This window comes from Microtus ochrogaster, chromosome 19, assembly GCF_000317375.1.
Source record: "Microtus ochrogaster isolate Prairie Vole_2 chromosome 19, MicOch1.0, whole genome shotgun sequence".
Classification (NCBI taxonomy): domain Eukaryota; kingdom Metazoa; phylum Chordata; class Mammalia; order Rodentia; family Cricetidae; genus Microtus; species Microtus ochrogaster.
Window position 1 is genome coordinate 48,633,924 of NC_022021.1, and position 20,644 is coordinate 48,654,567.

Here is a 20,644-nt window from a genome sequence, read left to right on the forward strand (position 1 = left end):
TGCACATCATTGGAATCTGTGAGTTCATGGTGTTGGTCTGATCCAATGCACATCATTGGAATCTGTGAGTTCATGATGTTGGTCTGATCCAGTGCACACCATTGGAATCTGTGAGTTCATGAGTGGATCTGCCCTCCTGTGTCTGGAACACACTGTTTCCTTAAAACTGTCCACCACCTTTGACCTTCACAGTCTTCCTACCCCTTCTCCATATAGGTCCCTGAGCCTTGAAGAAAGGGGTAGGATAAAGACGCCCCATTTAGGACTGATCACTGCAAATCCCCTCACCCACTCACTCCACATGTCCCGGCTGTGGATCTAGCTGATAATTGCCATCTACTGGAAAATGGAACTTCTCTGTTGACTATTGAGTGATATACTGGTCTCTGGGTATAATATTATGTCATTAGGAGTTGTTTCATTTCTATGTGCACTTATAGAAAAATAGTAGTGAGTTTTTACCAGTCTCATGAGCTTTGTCATCTCAGATTGTTGGACTCATAAACAATATCAGGCTAAGAATGGTGGCACACACCTTTAATTCCAACAGTCAAGAGGCAGAGGCAAATGGGTCATTGCAAGTTTGAGGGCAGCCTGGTCTACATAATAAGTTCCAGGCCAGCCAGAGCTACATAGAGGACCCTGTCTAGGTTACCAGTTATACTTCCACATGTTCTATGCCATAAGATGTGTTGTCTTCAGCAACAGGATCTTACCATCAGGTTGAGAGGGCAACAAATACCATTCTCAATAGTCTATAGTGTTCAGGGAGGGCGTCTATAGAATCCATTTGATGGCTACTACTGGAGGTTTTATTTGGTAGCATAAGATGTATGGCTGAGTTATTGTCTCCTCCATTATATGGTGGCGCCACTTAGCTATCTATATATATTTAGGGAGTATCTACAGTATTGAGTTCTTATAGGTCTTTCCAAAGTCCATCGGCACTAGCCACCTCTCCCCATCTTCCTTCTCTAATCTACCTCTCTATTCTCCACCCCTGTGGGCTTGAAATCAGGTTATGTGAGGAAGCAATGAATTTTCAACTTGGCATGGGAATATCAGATGTTGGTGTTTCTTAAGAGAATTTGGAATCCCAACAAATGTGAGAAGGAGCACAGGAATGCCTGTGACTTCCTCAATTTCTGGAGAATAGTTGAGGTTGATAGTGTTCCCATACCTCAGACATTTTTCTGGAGAAAAATAACATTTTTGTGCTTTATATAACCTTGAACATACTTTTCTGTGAGTCAGGCTTCTCTATTGAACCATAAACTCATAACTCTGTTATCAAAAGAGCTGTAATAATAAAAACGAGCCTTGTGTAAATTGCACTCAAGTGTTCAGCTGCCTCGGGTCTCCTGATTTCCCACTTTGTTTTCCAGCATTTGTCAGGAAAGAGAATTCGGTCAACCTCTCACAACCCCCTTTAACCTCTGTTTCCCTTTATAACACCACATTCTCCTCCTTGAGAGATTCCCTCCTCCCCTTTGGTCCCTTCTAGTTTGGTTAGGATTACTATTGCTATGATGAAACACCATAACCAAAACAACTTGGAGAGGAAAGGGTTTGTTCAGCTTACACTTCCACATCACTGTGCATCATCAGATGAAGTCAGAAGAGGAACTCAGGCCGGGCAGGAACCTGGAGGCAGGACTGACTCAGAGGCCATGGAGGGCTGCTGCTTATTGGCTTACCCATCTGTTTTGGTATATAACCCAGGACCATCAGCCCAGGAATGAGTAGGACCCTCTCAATCAATCACTAATTAAGAAAATGCCCTACATGCTTGCCTACAGTCAGCTCTTATGAAAGGTTTTCTCAACTGATGTGTGATCCCCCTCTGTATGCTGTGAATACCATTGGTGAATAAAGAAACTGCCTTGAGTCTATAGCAGAGTTGGGCAGAACTTAGGTAGGCAGGGAAAACTAAACTGAATGCTGAGAGGAAGAAGGTAGCGTCAGGGAGAAGCCATGGAACAGCCACCAGAGACAGACATGCAGAAACTTCGCCAATAAGTCACTGCCATGTGGAGATACACAGATTAATGGAGATGGGTTAAATTAAGATGTAAGAGTTAGCCAATAAGAAGCTAGAGCTAATGGGCCAAGTAGTAATATAAATAATATAGTTTCTGTGTGGGGTTATTTCAGGTCTGAGCTGCCAAGCAGCTGGGAACAAACTAGTAGCCTCCTTGCAACACTCAGCTAAGACTTCCTCCTCTCTAATGACTCCAGCTTGTGTCAAGTTGACATAAAACTGGCCATCATACTGCCTCTGCCCTGTAGCTATTCTAAATGGAACACACATCTCAATCTTAACTGCTAGCATCCATGTATAAGAGAGTAGCATTGATCTTTCTCAGTCTGGGTTATCTAACTCAGGATGATTGTTTCTAACCCCATCCATTTATCTGGCAGTTGAATGGTATCCCATTAAATAAATGTACCATGTTCTCATTATCCATTCATTGGTTGATGAGCATCCTAGCTGTTTCTAGTTTCTGAGAACTATGAACAGAACAGAAATGAACACAGATAAACAAATGTCTCCACAGATGTAGAGTTCTTCAGGTATATGCCCAAGCATGGTATAGCTGGATCTTGGGGTAAATCAGTTCCCAGGTTCCTGAGGAAACTCGTTCATTTTATTGATCTTGGCCACTCTGACTGGGGAAAAAATGAAATCTCAAAGTAGCTTTAATTTACATTTTCCTGATGGCTAAGGATTTCTTTTCGTGTTCCTTAGACATTTGTGTTTTGTCTTCTGGGAACTCGATCTAGTTCTATCCTTTGTGTTTAATTGGGTCATTTGTTTTCTTGAAGTTGGGCTTTTTGAGCCCTTTGTATATTGCTAATATTAACTTGTCATTCATATTGGTAAAGAGTTTTTCTAATTACATAGGCTGCCTGTTTGCTCAAATAATGGTGTCCCTTTATTGAATAAAACTCTTTAGCTTCTTAAAGTCCCATTTATTAATCTTTGCCCTTAGAGCCTGCACCATCGGGATTCTTTTCAGAAAGTCTTTCCTGTGCCAACGAGTTCAAGTTTGCTTCATACTTGCTTTTTTATCAGGTTTTGGGCATCTGGAGTTGAGTGGTAGGCAGGGTGGTAGATATGTCTGTTTTTATTCTTCTACACTCAGCCATCCAGTTTGGCCAGAATCATTTGTTGAAGATGTTGTCTTTAATCCATTGCTCAGTTTTTTTACTTCTTTGGAAACACTTGGGTGTTCATGGATTTGTGAGCTTATGTCTTGGTCTCCAATTCAATTTCCTTGATCAATGTGTCCTTTTTTTATGCCAGCATCATGAAGTGTTTTATTACTATAGTACAACTTGAAATATGGGATGGTGATACCCCAAGTTCAGAACAACTTAACTACCCTGTTTTTGTGTGTGTGTGTGTGTGTGTGTGTGTTTCCATATGAAGTTTAAGGTTTTCTTTTCAGTTTCTGTGAAGATTTCAGTTGGAATGTTGGTGTGGATTGCGTTGAATCTGTAGAACCCTTTTGGTGGGATTCTTTTAACTCTCTTCACAAACACACTGAGTCATGAGAGTAAAAACATGTCTAGGAATAGACACACAAAATGTAAATATTCATTTTTGAACAGCACTCTTAGACCATGGCTAGAGATATTAATCACAGCATGTAAAAGTTCAGAGTTGGGTAACAGGAACAGGTTTGCACAGTATGGGTTTGATTATTATCATGGATTACACCTCCTGAATAAAAGCTAAATTTTAGAGGAATCATTTCTTAAGAAAAAGGCCTAATGAATTCCATCAGAGTAAGTATGCACAGCTTTGCAGAAACTCGGGAAAGTAAGTATGTACATAGATAAAATCCCTTACATATGCAAAAAAAGTAGAACCAAGACTTGAGTAATGAGGAGGACTAGGGGAGGAGGGAGAGGGGAGAGCTAGGAAAGGAGTAGGGGGCAGGAGGGAAAGGCACAGGAAAGGAGGAAGGGGAAAAGGGGCACAAAGGAGAGGGTAAATATGGGCAAAGTACATGATCCTGTACAAAAGAAAACATCTTCATGAAACACATCATCATGTTGATGAGCCAGTCAGATAGACACATCTGCAGCAGATAAACAAAAATTTAGAACAAGGCTAAGCTTGGTGGGCTTCATTGTGCTAAAAGTGGTTCTCAACTGGGGCCATGGTAATGTGACCCCTGGCATCATAACATCATAAAATATCCAACAAGAGAAGATAAAATGTGTCTGCTCCCTGCTGGCAGTGTCTCAGGCTTTCAGAGGAAAGTCCCTGTGTTAGGCTGGGTCTTCTGTACCTTCCCACCTCTAGATTTCTGTAATGGGAACAGAACCTGAGCCAAACTAAAATCTGGCCACAATGCAAGTCAGCTGGTTGTAGGCAAGGAAAGAATGGGTTTTTAAAAATAAAAATACTTATGGACTATTCTGGTTGGATATTTTTCCTCTTTCATACTTAAGTTTCCAGAGAGAAGTCTCTTGTGATGTTGAGTAGAGTGTCCTGCACTATCTAACACATAGGAGTTGCTGGATGATTGACAGCATCAATTTAGAGAAATGTGGAACTTTTGCCAAGGAAGTCAGGCAGCTCAAGGTGATGGCTTACCCAGAAAGAAATCAGTATTCCTACCCATCATACAATGGAAATTCTTACAATGGTCATGTGAACACCACTTCAAGCCAATCAAGTGAGAACTGCAAGGAAGAAACAGAACTTGGTGACAGAGTCCAGTCACCTCTTCCGTTGGCATCATGAAGAGGAAAGAGCTTTGTGCAGAATAAAGGAAATAGGACCTTGGTCACTTAACTACATTTGTTCAGAACTAGTAAAGGAATTTTGTAGCAGCAGGCTGCTTCTTTGTTTCCTGGCTGCTCAGACTCCTGAAATAATCACACAGAAACTGTATTATATAAAATACTGCTTGGCCTGTTAGCTCTAGCTTCTAATTGGATAACTCTTACATCTTAATTTAAAGCATTTCTACTACTCTGTGTATCGCCACGTGGCAGTCAGTGGCTTACCGGGTAAAGTTCTATTTGGCTCCAGCAGGGTTACATGACTTCTCCCTGACTCCACCTCCTTTCTCCCAGCATTCAACTTAGATTTCCCCACCCAACTCTGTTCCCCTACAGCTCTGCTATAGGCCCAAAGCAGTTTCTTTATTAATTAACCAAAAAAAATAACACATAGGCAGAAGGACCTCCCATACCAGAATTTTTTTAATTCAATTGTTAGTTTCTTGAGGAAAACAAAATTATGTGGAAATAAGTTTATGGAATGAAGCCGACCTACATGAGTCTTGCTCAATTTGTTCATCTTAGCACAATCTGCCCTTGATGTCATTCATACATTTGTTCCCATTCCAAAGAGATGTGTGTCTTAAGGAATAAATCAAATTTAGAACTAGCAGTATTAAACCTTCTCCACCTGATCCTATTAGTGATTTCAGAGCTATATTTTAGATAAAGTGAAAATTTATTGGTTGTTTTACTGTCTGGTACATTTGATTTGTTTGGTTCCACTCAAAACTGTCAGTAAATTCTCGCTGGCTCATATATTTGATTTGCCCGAGGACAAGCACAGAAACATAAATCTTCACTCTGAGTCTAAGGATTTAAAAATCTAGTCCCAGTTTCCTTGGCAGAAAGAATTTTAGAACCAAATAGTTCATGCTGAAAAGGAAAATAGAGAAGAAATGAAAAACTATCCCATGACACGGGAAGGAAAGGAATCTGGGTCCTGAGATGAGGGAGGAAGGACCACGGAGGGCTTCAGAAGCTGGGAAGGATCGTTGGCATAGGAGTCAGTGAAAATAGGAAATTTTTTGTGAGAGGAAAATCATATTAGACTGGGAAAAGAGAATCAACAGTTCAGAGGCTTAGGAAAACCCGGGGCATTGTTAGAGGGTGGTACATGGGATATTACAGTCATGGAAGGATGGAGGGCTCAGGGTGAGGCTAGGGTGATCTGTGGGGAGCCTGAAGCACCACATTACAGGGCATTGCTCCTTATATGGACAAGAGGGAATTACTAAACATTTTAGGCTTGGATAATGTCTTCATAAAGCATCAATGTACGAGGATCATTGACATATGTTGTGGGAGGTGGAGTCACTGTGACCTGTGCTGAAAAGGAAGGAAAGGCAGAGAAAGGCAGAGGGCAGTAACAAGATTTGATGGCAGGAAACAAGGAGGAAGGAGAGTCGAAGGTAACAAACTTTTAACCTGGAAAAGATCAGGAAGGTGTCAGCAGCAGAGGGGCCTTTGAAAATGACCTGCACTCAGAGAGCAGTGTCATGTAAGGCTGAAGTCAGCAGAATTGCTGCAAGTCCCCTGGGTGGACCAGAGCTAAGGATGGAGGTCAGTTGGAAGGACACACAAAGGTCACTTATGCAGCATCAGCTGCTCCTGGGGAAGGATCATGGGAAGGAGATAGTGTTAGAGACAGAAACAGAGGTGGGAGGAAGAGAAGAAATGAGTTACGGGGAGATCTAGGATCTAGAACCATGGTAAGAACGCTATGGTAATCACAGGGGAGGGTGGAGTCTCAGTGGATGGAGGGAGGCAGGGGTGAGCTTGCAGGCTAGCGAATGAAGCTGAAAGGGATGCAAGGCACAGCATCCTCCTCAAGGAAACAGACAGAGGGAAGTGTGGGCAATAAAGAGACTGGAGGGTCGATGGGTGGGGTCCCGGAGCAGAGAGCCCCAGGACAAGATTCCCTGCTTCCCTCTGACTTTCAGTGTTTCCATCTGGAGATGCAGGTGAGAGCGGTGGACAGTGGCAGAGTAAATTCCCTGCAGCCAATATTCCCCTGTAGAGGCCAAATACAGAGTAAATTCCCTGCAGCCAATATTCCCCTGTAGAGGCCAAATACAGAGTAAATTCCTGTAGCCAATATTCTCCTGTAGATGCCAAACAGAAGACTGTAACTTCCCACCTTTCAGAAGCCAGGCTGAGAGGGAGCAAGAAGAGGATGGAAGGAAAGGTGGAGGGAGGGAAAGAATATGGATGCCTTGGAGAACTCCCCACTAGAGGGTGCTGAGTGCAGACGTAAGATGCAGAAAGGAAGTGACTGAGGGCAGACGTGGAAGTCCTAGAGGAAACAAACGCCTCTGTGAGGTCTGAGTCATTTCAGAGAGGCTCGTCCACGCTCCATGTTCACGCCCTGCCTTAGCGATGTTTACTCCGTGTCTAAAGGGAGTGCAGAGAATTGTGCAAACGTGTGAGTAAATAGATCGTTGTAAGGAAACTTTCTGCTCCTGGACTAAGACAATTTCATGTGCTTTCAGCGCTACTTTGGTTATTTTACGACATATGGGCCTGAAACATACAGTTGCTGAATAAATGCTCATTGGCTGAGCAGGCAGCTCGATGAATGTCCAAAACAGGACAGACCAGTCCTTACGGTACACTCCCCAAACTTAGGTGACAACAGCTGAAAGAAAGGCAAAGCAGAGAGAAGGTAGGAAGCGCAGCTAATCAGGGTGGTGGGCCTCTAGGGCACCTGAGTTCTAACGGCACTGAATGGGCAATCGAAGCAAGATATGGTGAAGTTAAGGCACTACCAAGGAGCCCCCTTCACCCCCTGGGGAAAGTAATACACAGACTGGGGATACCAGGAGTCCCGTGGAGGAGCAGAGACTCACTTGCACCCTCCCCTCAGCATGGCTGCCGTTGTCTTTCTGGAGAGCATGGACAAGGCATATTTGACTCACAAGGCTCTAGTCTCAGCCAATGCCACGCTGCCTTCCTGAAAATGACACAAGAGTCTAGACCAGTGCTTTCTAATGGAGCTTCTGAGGCGATGGACGGGCGGCTGTAATTTGGCAGACTATCCTAGAGACCACTGCGACCTGCGGATGCTTGAGATGCTGCTGATGCAGCTGAGAAACCGATTTGCATCTCGGGTCCATTTTAATCACTTGAGCTGCACATCACTGCCTGTGGCTGAGGGCTCCAGTGCTGGAACACACAGGTCCACAAACTGCAAACCTGTATCCTGGGCCTTGACCACACCCAGATGCCAGAGCAACAGCACCACCTTAGGGTCAAGCAAGCAAATGCATCCTAGGAAGAGTGAGAGAGACAGGTGTGGATTCTCGGAGCAAACAGTGCAGTCCCTTAAAGCACAACAGCACAGCCTTCCACACGGAACGTGCAGCAACCTTCACAAGACTTTGGGGAAAAGCCTCCAGCACTTTATAACAATATCAAATGGGGGGGCAGAGAAAGAGAGAGAAATATGAACAACAGGAACTCAGAAGCTAACTAAACAAAAGGAACAGGTAACCTAAAACTGCAGAGATGCTCGCCCAGAGAAAGGAGCATGCTGCATCTAGAAGACAAGGGTTAGGAATCACAAAGGTTGGGAGAAACTACAAACTATGAGCAGAATGAAGGCACGGGAGGATAGGTAAACCACCACATGGCGTTGCGCTTTCAATATTAAGGCCTTGCTTTGTAGAAGGAAGTCAATCCATGAGATCAGGAAAACCACAACCCGTTAGGTTTCCTGGAAGTTCCCAAGAATCTCATGGACAGCCAGGCCTGCTAGGTTCTGCGTAACTGCTTGGTATGGCAGGCGGATTGGAAGAGTCAAGGCCGACTCTAGGGTAAGACCTGTGGATGACTCAGGAGTTCACTAGAATGTGCAGCATGTTAGTTTAGGAGCTGGTCACTGCAGTGGCCACCGAGGCAATCCTCAGGATGACAGAAGACAGCACAGAGGACTCCAGGGGGATGTGTTACACACACTGCCTCAGGAAGCAGACGTCTGACTAGGGAAACTGCTTAATTCAGAGCAGCCCTGAACAAATATTGATTTAGAACAAACACAAGAGCGATTATTGTCATTTCTGGGATGGATGTACATTAGCCTATGTCAAACAGTCCCTTTCATGTCTGTGAACCCACTTTTGAAAATTCTCAGGGGTTCATCTGAGCAGAACCGAAGGACTTCATAGCTTGGTTCAGAAGTCTATTGGAGCATTCATGGAAGGATGTTGAGGGAGGAGGGACGCTCACCAGACTCTGCATCTACATGCTGGCTCAGTAACCACAGCCCTTTCATCCACCCCAAAAATCAATGGAATGCTTTTCATTGATTTTCCCCCAGGGTTTACTTTTTGTAAAATGTGTCTCAAGTTGAGTAAAACACATTTTAAAACTTTCGAAACATGACATCACCTGCATTCCAGAATTCCCTGGTCCATCAGCAGAGCCAAAATTCAGAGGAGTCGCTGAAGATTTCACTCAGATGTCAGGCCTAACAGACGTGAGCTCCACCATCTTGGGTGAGCCACCCACCATGTGTGAGCTTTGGCTTCATCAACTGTATAAATATTGTGCTCTAAACAAAATGAAGATCATAACCATAAAGTCACTGGTTGTTAAGATAAGGCTAACACTCAGAAAATTGCGTCTTTTGACAGAGCGTGTCTGTAACTATTAATCAAGAATGAACAGCCTGAAGATAAATACATGTGAGTTTCCTGTTTAATCCATTAATTCCACATTTGCCACAGCACAGTTAGTACTGCTCTGAAAAGTCATGGTTTGAGAGAACCCGGGACCTTCGTTTCCAACCAGTCCTCTGATGGTCTCAAATTGACGTAGCAGAGATGGCATTTACTGTAGCAGAGATGGTATTTACCGCAAGTAGCCAAAGCCCAAAAATGGTGCTGTTATCAAGAGTACTAGGTAAAAGTCTCAGTAAAGGAAAACAGAAAAATGGATGCTGCCTTAACTTATGGTAATCGTCAGGTGGTAAGAGCTTGCTGAAGGATGGATGAGTAGATAGCATCAGTTTAAAGAGAAGGGGTGATCAGCTCTTCCAATACAGGAAGTCTACTCAGTAAACAGGAATCACAGTCACACCCAGCTGTGGTGAGCACAGGGAGGGACACGGAGGGTGGAGTGCGGAAGATTTTCACCTCAGAAAAGAAATTCAAGCAAACTGCGCAGGAACAAAAGCATGTGTGCGTGCGTGTTAGCAGGAGTTGGCCTCGGCTTGTTGGTAGAGGTAGAGCAACTGTCCCCTCAGGAGACTCTCCTCCGACTTGCCACAGTCTTGATGTCCTCCCAGGAGTGTGCCCGCTATGAGGCAAGGAAAACGATGAGGTGTGGTGGGGACCTGTGAAGTCCTTGAGACGCTGTGTCTTGGACAAGCAGAGCACAAATTCCCCTGGCTTCCTCAGCACAATTACTCTGGTTCTGATGAGTGATTTCATCTTGGTATCAGCAGGTTTGTGGATGGACCGACAAACTAACAATATAATATGATTTTCCTTGTGAATGTCAGCCTCTTTTCTGTTAAGTATAAGCAACCCTGACTCACAGGAGAGGGTGGAAATCCAAAGTCACAAGGAGTTCTATGCCAAGGACCATGGCTCAACCTCCAGGCCAGCTCTGCCCATCGGCACTGTCCTCCCCTCCCCTCCCGCCCTCAGGCTTGCCTCGGGCTCCCAGCCAGGCCTCTGCCTTATGAAATATTTTACACAAAAGAGAACAAGGATGAATGTTAAGAAAACACCAAAATGGAACTATTCGCCATCCAACCATCTGTAAAATTATCTCCTGCTTTCATCGTTTAAAACTGCGACAGTGAGGTCAAACAAAGAGGAACGTTAACCTGGTAATGGAGCTTGAGGGTCTCACAGAACAGCCAGGGCTGAAGAGCACGCATTACCCAAGCACTGAGGACGGTCACTGTGGAATCCCACACCATGGCCACCTGGCTAACACATGGGGATTCTGAAAGCAAGTCAAAACGAACATCTAGGAATTTCAGGAGGGGAGCCCAAACCCTGACACAATTCTGTCTGTGATGGCTAATACTGTCAGCATAGGATCTAGAGGGCGCTAGGGCACAAACCTCTGGGAACTGGAACCATCGGGGAGGGAGTTCCTACATTGTGCTAATTGGGATAGGAAGATCCACGCTAAATACAGACTGAACCATTTCATGGGCTGGGTCTTGGACTGAAGCAAAAGGAAGAGCAGTCAGCGTCCCAGCATGCATCTCTCTCTGATTCCTGAGGGAGAAGGCAATGTCAGCATAGGTGTCAAGCTTCCTGCAAAGCCCATCTCTCACTACGGCCCCATAAGTGAGGGTGGAGGTTTGCAGCTATCCAAGGTTACACCATGGTTGAGTCTAATCCCTAGTCCAGCCCCAGGTCCCAGGCCCCACTGCTCCATCCAGCTCTGTGGCCAGAAATGTTTCTCAAGTATTGGCCTCAGATCTGGAACACACACAGCAACGCCACCACAGTTGATTCCCCAATTCTCTGGCTTTACAGTTTAATGTCTGGTGGTGCTTTGGGGCATGAGAGGTCTTGAATTATTCACTAGGAAATAAGAAAGTCAATGCTTTTGCAAAATCCTTGTGATTTGTTTTGTTAGTTTTGAGGGAGTCTCTGTCAGGGATTTCATTCTTTGGAAGTGGCTGTGGGAAGACACTGACAAGGCTGACTACCTCCGCACCATGCTCACCTGCATAAACCACACACCCACGAAGGCAGCAACGGCAAGGTTGGTGCCAGCACAGTGGCAGAAAAGCAAGGACCTGGATCGGAGTTGAAAGAGCTAAAGATATGTTTATAACAAACCCCTCCCAGAGGTGCGCTGCATTTGTTATGGCTTATCCTTCCCAGTGTTAAACTATCTACTCTCACACTGGAAAAGGGCAAAAGAGACCCACAGCCGGCGCCATTCGCTTTCCTCCACGTCAGGATACGCTCTTCAGAAACAAGCTGTTAAAATGACTACATGCCAAAAGCATGCATGCTCTCGGCAACAAAGGAAGTAAGGGCGATTGTAACCCACTGAGTAGTAAATTCAACATGCACACAAAAAAATGCCAAGAAATTAATTTGAGGAGCCAAGGAAGCTGTGGACCATGGTTCTCCTTGAAATGCAAGTGAAGAGAGGACAATGAAGCTATGCAAATGCAGTTGCCCACGTTATACAAAGTGCAGATGCAGACCAAAGCATGGCGCATGGCGTCAATCATCAGCAAGGCAACATTCATCGTAGGCAAATATTCGGGGAATTACATAAACAGATGCTTAGTTCAAGCCGCTTTCAGGAGGGAGTGATCGTCGGGGGAACTCCCCTGACATCTCCTGAGCCACTGTTAGTGGTTAACAGCTCCATCCTGAGAGCAAAGTGAGAACATTCCTCAATAACAAAAGTCTCCAAAACTAACTTAGCAAGTGATGTGGAAAATCTCTGTAGGGGAGAGGAAAACTAAAAATAGCGAAGTATGAAGGCTGGTGGTAGACAAAGGACGGCTGTGAAGTTATCGATAGATGTCTTCAGACCCATTCAAAATCTCAACGGTATGTTTTATGACACTGTAGAATGGGCTTCGAATTTTTCTGAGAAATACATCAACGTAAATAATTAAGAAGACAATACAAGATTAATGAAGAGTATTCTCCCTACTCCATATTAAAACCGAATGTGGAACTGTTCTAAAGAACAATGGCACTGGGTTTTTGATCCTACTGCACATACTGGCTTTGTGGGAGCCTAGGCAGTTTGGATGCTCACCTTACTAGACCTGGATGGAGGTGGGTGGTCCTTGGGCTTCCCACAGGGCAGGGAACCCTGATTGCTCTTTGGGCTGCCGAGGGAGAGGGAGTTGATTGGGGGAGGGGGGGGGAAATGGGAGGCGGTGGGAGGGAAGAGACAGAAATCTTTAATAAATAAATAAATAAATACAAAGAAAGCAGAATGGAATCAGTAAATCATTAAAATAAAAATGTCATGAGTGATTAATTCCTGCTATCGGGATTTATTGTTTTCTGTTTTTTCTTCTGTGTTTTCTGTAACAGCCATGAGTGTCTGTTCCAGACATCTGACATTTGAAGAAGCGTCCCTCCCCTCTCGCGCATGCTCATTTCATTGTTTAATGCCTGCTTCACCACTCAGTTTTCATAGCATCACTTCTTTCCTCTCCTGTTTTCTGTTTGTCTGTGTGCATCCATCTGTATCAAATATACCTTTTTCTGAGCCCGCCCCACCCCACCTTCTCTCTCTCTCACTGTGCACTTAGAGCATCTGATCATCTTCACCTCCCTGTCATTTCTGCCCCCCAGTTCTATGGCTCTTCTCTGCCCATGACTTGGCTATGCAACAGGAAAGGTCAGCAATGACCCTGATGTCACACGGGCCACCTGTCCCACCTCTCTCGACAGAACTTCCTACAGCTGACCCATTCACCTTTCCACAGACCCTTACTTTACTCTTCCATGGACTCTATATCTCATTACACAAGTTTCCCTTCTTTGTGCAGCCTTTCCTTGATCCAGTGAGTTCTAGAACAGATGACAAGTCAATCATATGTGGCCATCTTTATGATGATAAAGGTAGCACAGCAAATCAGTATTCGGTGTATTATACATCTGGCATGGTCTTACGGTGGCATTCAGGTGATGGGAAGACAGTATACAGACGACACTGATCAGTACAGTCGATAGAAGACCGCATTAAAACAAATCACGTGTTTACTGAGTAAGTGCTCCATGGCACACTACCAAGGTCTAAGATGTCAGGAAGATTACGCACTCCAGCTAAAACATCTTTTCTAGGGGCTGGTAAGACAGTTCAGCCAGCAACGGGCTTGCCATGGCATGCACAAGGGTCTGAGTTTTAAACCCCAATACCCCTGTAAAAATCTGAGTTCAGAGGTGTGGCCTGCAATTCCAGCACAGAAGCAGCAGAGACGTGACGGTCCTGTCAGCTCTCTGGACACTCAGCATAGCAGAATCAGCAAGCTCTGGAATCAGGGAGGGAGAACTTGTCTCAAAAAAGAAGATGGGAAGTGATTAAGAAACAGAGAAAGAGAGACAGACAGACACACTCAGAGAGAGACACACACATATACATAGTGAGAGACAGAGATACAGTCACACACAGAGACAGGCAGACAGAGAGACAGACACACAGAGAAACAGACAGACAGACATACTCACAGACAGACACGTACACACTACATAAATTACAATAAAATCCTAGAGATCTGGGATGGAAGGGATACTACGCACCCCATAGAACTATTTAATTTTGTTGGCTCTACTGAGCTCATCATACACAATTCATAATTCATTTGTCGACAGCATTCCTTTGATCCCTGTCTTGAAGGACGCTTGCTGGGTACAAGGGATCATTGCTGCCATCTGGTTCCCTTTGCAGTCTTTGGACCAGGCACTGCATTTCACTATGTTACAGGTTACAATTCAACACACGCCTCACTTTGTGTTCATTGTGACTTGTTCTAGCTGAGAACAGAGATTCTGCATCTTTGGGGAGAAGAGCATTCTATGAAGTATGAGCTCCAAGAGAGATTGGAAGACTCTTTGCACATGCAAACACAAACTCAAACAAAAAAAATCCTATGTTTATGTTACCCTAGAAAACAATGAGTACAGAGGAAAGGGGAGACCAGCTTCTTTACTCCTACATAAGCAACTTCCTGCAGTCATGACCAGCTAAGGAATGTCTTATGGGGAATAAGAATTCATAATAACGAATAAAGGAATGAGTTTAAGCCTGCCTATAAAATTCAGAGCAAAGCATCAACAACTTCACTTTTGCAATATATATAATTAAAGTACATGGATGGGATAAGAATTATATAAATAATGCAAAATTAAAAGTACACGCAGGAAAAAATGACATATTGTCCAAATTATCACTGAAAATTGTTTGGAGTTAAGTGAACATCCAGGTTACTAGTTCTCTGTAAGTAAGCCTAGTAACAGCTGACAAAAAATGAAACTGAAAACCTTTCCACCCCGTTTCCCTTCCTCTCATCTACCCTCTGATCTGAGGAGAACCAAGCCTACAGTAATGAGCCCACACCATTTCCACTGATAGAAATTTGTTATGTAATTCACATGTCATATAACTGCTGATTGAACCTTATTATTAGGTTATTATTATTAACCTTATTATTATTAACCTTATTATTATAAGGTTAGCTTATTGAAATGATTCATTTTTTTTTTTGATTTTCGAGACAGGGTTTCTCCGTAGCTTTTTGGTTCCTGTCCTGGAACTAGCTCTTGTAGACCAGGCTGGTCTCGAACTCACAGAGATCCTCCTGCCTCTGCCTCCTGAGTGCTGGTATTAAAGGCGTGCGCCACCACTGCCCAGCTGAAATGCTTCTTTAAAGTATTCAGAAACTTCTTTAACAGGCACATGTTTTAAGAATAAAATGCATGACAAGGACAGCCTGGACTAGCTCTTCTTACAGCACCAATATGGCAATAAAACCATGTTAAATACCAACTGATGAATCATTAAAGAGTTGTCGAAAAGCTCGTGAACCAAAACCTCTGAGCTCTGTATGTTATGATGAGAACTGTGGAGACATTTGGTGAGAAATATTCTGTCTCGTAATCCATGTGACCCAAAGGACCCCTTTCTCAGCTGTGTGAGCCATCACAGAAACCCACCTGTGTGTGCCAACAGTACTCAATTCACTTACAGCAGAGCTGGGAGGCACCTGACGCCTGGTGGTAGACAAGTGCCCAACCTGGTCTTGCTGTCGGTAAGGAATCAACTATTAAACATCATACATTTTTTAAGATATATCAATTCAATGAACAAATCACCATTATGAATGATGTCACTGAGCAGTTCAAAGCCTGTGCCCAGATTTCAATAAGACAAGCAAAAGACAAAAGCAGTGTCTTTGCCCTACATTGTACCTATGTGTGTTGAAGGAGTTCCAGCTCATAGCCATAAAAAAAAAATGTTTATCATTGTGTTGGTGTATTCACCCAGAAGCTTCAACCCTAATGGCCAGCTTTCACAGTGCTGAAACATGCTCTACCACACAGGGGTGGGGCAAGCATCCATCTTAACCAGCTGTGAGCACTGCAAGCTACAACAATGACCAGACTAGAAAAACACGTCCACCAGTATAGCAGTGAGGGTCACAGGAATAACGCATCACTTTCTGGTTAGATCTAAGTCCCTCTCCACAGGTGAAACTTACACCTGGCACCATAGCCAAACCAAGAATCTGAGGCTAGACATGTTAGGCCCTACGGGAAAACGCACTGCTATCACTCTATGAAACAGACAGAATATTAAATATTAAACGGACTCCTACTTTACCCAGGATGACAATTGCACATAAGAGCTTGCAATAGGAATGATAGCATTCACAAAAGCTGTAGAAACGCAAAGTATAGAGAGGGAATGTGGGCACGAAGTCCCACCCCTAAGTGAGGAGCTATTGGCCATTGATAGCTACTAGGGAGGGACAGTTTTAAGAATATAGCCCCTGGAAGATCAATCAAGTCTAGCAGATGGCCATACACTCAAGAATACATGAACTTGGTGGTTAAAAAAGTACATGAAGTAGTGCTGGTAGACAAGCGATGTGAATTCAGGAGGAGCTGGAAGGACGGAGTGAATTTGACCAAAATATACTGTAGCAAATTCTCAAAGAACTAAAAAGAAAAAATGAGGAAAAATACCACACACGTACATGCACACACACACACACACACACACACACACACACACACACACATACACATACACAACAATGCCATTACTTATAAAGATCCTGTACATTGGAAGAGATAAAAGTTGCAGCACTAACATTGGACCCACCTTAGTTTCAAATACAAAGTCTGGGGCTGGCAAGATGGCTCAGTGATAAAGGTACTCGCGACCAAATCTGATGATCTAGCCACATCCCTCGGACTCACTGGCAAGAACACAAACTCCTGCAAGCTATTCCCTGGCCTTCACCATACACAGGTGCACATGCATTCCCACAAACTAAATAAATGCAATATTTTCATTTAAAAAAAAATAAGATTAAAAGCCCCGACTGCTCTTCTAGAGGAACCAGCTTTGATTTCCAGCATCCACATAGCAGCTCATAGCTATCTGTAATCCAAGTTCCAGGGCACCAGACACCCACTTCTGGCCTCCATGGGCACTCTACCCTTGTGATGCCAGGTGTCCATGCAGGTAAAACATCCATATACATTACATAAAATGTTTTTTAACGTAAAGATTTTTTAATGAAACAAGAGAAAAAGACAGGCAAACACTTTCCCTTTAACTGGACTTAAACAAATGCACCCAGTATATTTGCCACACTCCATTGAAGTTTGACAACTCGTTCATAAAGACAAATGACACATGGCATGTAATATTACAGACTAACTACAGAACACCTTCATTCACCCTCCGCTGGTGACAGCAGGATGTAGGACTGAATAATCTCTAGGCATCCTGGCAGCATGGAGCGAAGTGGAAACGTTGGCGTGGCAGACGTGGGGCGTGGCAGACATGGGGCGTGGCAGTTGGAAGTCTCACTGAACTGACCATTGACTTTTCACTAACAAATTTCTAGGTAGCGTCAGGCTACAGAAACTCACGGCCATAGCAGAGAAATATTCTGGGTCTTTTCAGCCTAGAAAGTGGACTTTCCTTCTTAATGTTAAAAATGTACTTTCCTAGCTCAACCTAGACACAGGAGTGGGGGTGGGGGCTTGGTCCTGCCTCAAGAGGTGATGGGACAGACTTAGTTGACTTCCCAGGGGAAGCCTTAACCTCTCTGAGGAGCGGATGTGGAGGGTGGGGGGGAAGGCGGGGGAAGCGGGAGGAGATGAGGGAGGGGAAATAGAATTTGTATGAAAAAGACAGATAGATAGATAGACAGACAGACAGATAATAGATGATAGAGATAGATAGATGACAAATAGATAAATGATAGATAGATAGATAGATAGATAGATAGATAGATAGATAGATAGATAGATAGATAGATGGATGGATGGATGGATGGATGGATGGATGGATGGATGGATGGATGGATGGATGGATAGACGGATAGACGGATAGACGGATAGAGGGAGAGAGGGAGAAAGGGAGATAGATAGATAGGGAGGTAGATGACAGATAGTTACTCTCATAAAGGACTTTGTCACAGTAGTGAGAAAAGTAACAAATACCCTACATAAAGTACAATCTCTGACCTTGGAAGACAATGACAATTGTTCTCCACAATAGCTGGAGTCAGGGCGTGGACTCCACATTCTGCCAAAGACTATTCAGGTGGTTTTATTATGTATCCAGAGCTAGGTTTAAGGCTGCAAATCTGCATTCTCAGTTGCTTGTTCCTTTTTCCCCCTTCTTTTCTCTGGAAACCAACCGTGAATCCCCGTAGGGAACTCAAAGGGTTCTGAGACTTCCTAGGAGGCACACTTGTGGGTGTTGCCAAGCCTGAGGAAATAGGGGAGGCATTTCCAGCTCTTTCCACTGACTTCCTTAACAAGACTTATTGGATGGAGTTAGGAAAGCATCCATCAGTAAGAAGAGGGAGCGGTGACCTCATTGGCACCTTCAGGTCTATTTCATCTTTTCATTTGGGTCAGTTTTAATTATCAGAGTCCAGTTTACTGCCCAAAATCTTTTAGCTTTGATTTTTAAAGATTTATTCTTTTATTTTTATGTATTTTTACTCTTCCCACATATATTACATCCCTACTACAATTTTTCTTCCCTCCCCTCCCCCACCTCCCTCTTCCCCCAGATCCACCTCCTCTCAGAAGAGAATAGGCCTCCCAGGGCCATCAAGCAAGCTGAAATGGCTGATTCTAGTTATTCACCATCTGTCATGAACGGGAGCATGAGGTGTGTCCAAAGACACATCAGCTAGACACTGAATCCCCACGTCTCTAACTCAGGTCCTGAGGGAGATAGGACAGGCTCCATGGCCTTCCTTATGTATAACTTGTGCTATAAGGGGCATCTGTTGGCTTTAAAGGTCAACATTGGTTTCCCTCTCATCCCTTCACAGAACCCAGGCTATGCCTGGGAAACCCACACCACAACTGGACAATTTATTTTTGGTGGAAATGATTCTGTGCCCCTCACTCCACACAGCTGTGTTGGCATGACCCTAGACCGTCAAAATATGATCCGTCCCATCACACGGGATTAGCAGAAGGTTTGGTGTAGGTTTCCCAGGGTCAGGGTTGGGATGTTGGCATCACACACAGTATCTCCCAGCTGGGGTGCTGAAAATAAAGGAATAAGCTGGGAGTGCTGGTAGCAAGCTGGATGTCACCAGGAAGAGCTGCCTGGGGATGGAGCAGAAATGTCATGGAGAAGACAAGATGAAGATACAGTAATAGATGCAGAACCCCTTGCTCCAGCTGTCTTGAAGGCACCTTTTATCCCTGCTCCCAGTGGGTTCATGTGTCTTAGATTGGTGGAAATAAAAACAGGGTCAGATTCTTTGAAGCAACAGCTTTTCTGCCAGTGACTATTCTTCGTGCCCTGACCATGGGCTCCGGCCCCAGCTCATCCCCTACAGCTCAAGGGCCCAGCGTTTGCTTGGCCACTTGCTTAATGATCCAGCACATTCCTTTTCTGTTGAAGTTAGAGTTTCTGTCACTCAATGACCTGAATTTTCTGTGATAGACTTTCTCCAACAGCTTTGAGCCACAGTTGTGTTCTTTTGCAGTGAATACACAATAGAGCTTGGGGCAGTTTTTTTTAAGTTACATTTTCATTATCCTTAAAATTTATGATAACTGACTGGGTGGTGGTGTATGCCTTTAATTCTAGCACATTGGAGGCAGAAGTAGGGGGATCTCTGTGAGTTTGAGGCCAGCCTGGTCTACAAGAGTTAGTTCCAGGACAAGCTCCAAAGCTACAGAGAAACCCTGTCTCAAAAAAAATAAAAAATAAAATAAAATAAAAATAAAAAAAATAATGATAACTGAATTTGACTCAGAATCAGTATTATGGTTCCCATATCACTCAAGGGCAAAAACTATATGAGATAATACCATAGAAGATCAAAATACAGAATTATCTAGATATATAGAAAAATAAAAAGAGAGCACCAAGGTTTCCTAAAAGAAAGCAGCCATCTACCCCAGAATTGAGGGGAACACAGATACAGGCTGGAACTATTACAGCATGGGAGCCTGGCATGGCACTGTCCCATCCCCGTCTCACTGCAGTTAGCAGAGCCCCTTCTGCCCATAGGCTGCATGACAGCCCACTGTGTTCATAAAGCACTGTGCATTGGTTGTACTGTGTGTTGGCTCTACAAAGTGATGTTCCATTAGGACATTGCCCTCCACGCGTATCCCACACCCCGAGAACTCACTTCACCTCCTCTACCCCCTTCTGCATCTCCTTTCCACATCCCTACACTTTTATCTTTGTGTCTTTTATATTAAGATCACATGAGGGAGGAGGTGTGTGGTTTTTTTACTTTTAGTCTCTGGCTTTATTTCACTTAAGGTAATAATCTCAATTTTTATCTATTTTCCTGAAAATAGGAATTTTTTCTTCCTTATGTCTGAATAATACAGTACATTTTGATCACATACCAGGAAGCTTGGGGAAAATGCCTCACAAGACTACAGCTGTGGCTCCAGATGATGGGGCCATTAGTGAACCAGAGTCTAGACCTCCAAGGTGCTGGGGTCTCTGCAAAGGGCAGGCTACACCCAACCATTGTAAGGAAACATAACGCTATGGTATGACGTGCTCTTTCTATGGGAAGACTCCAGTCCTAACATGCTATGCTGGCTTGAACATGACAGGACTGAAGGTGACAGAGAAGAGTGAGTCTTGTCTTCTTCCT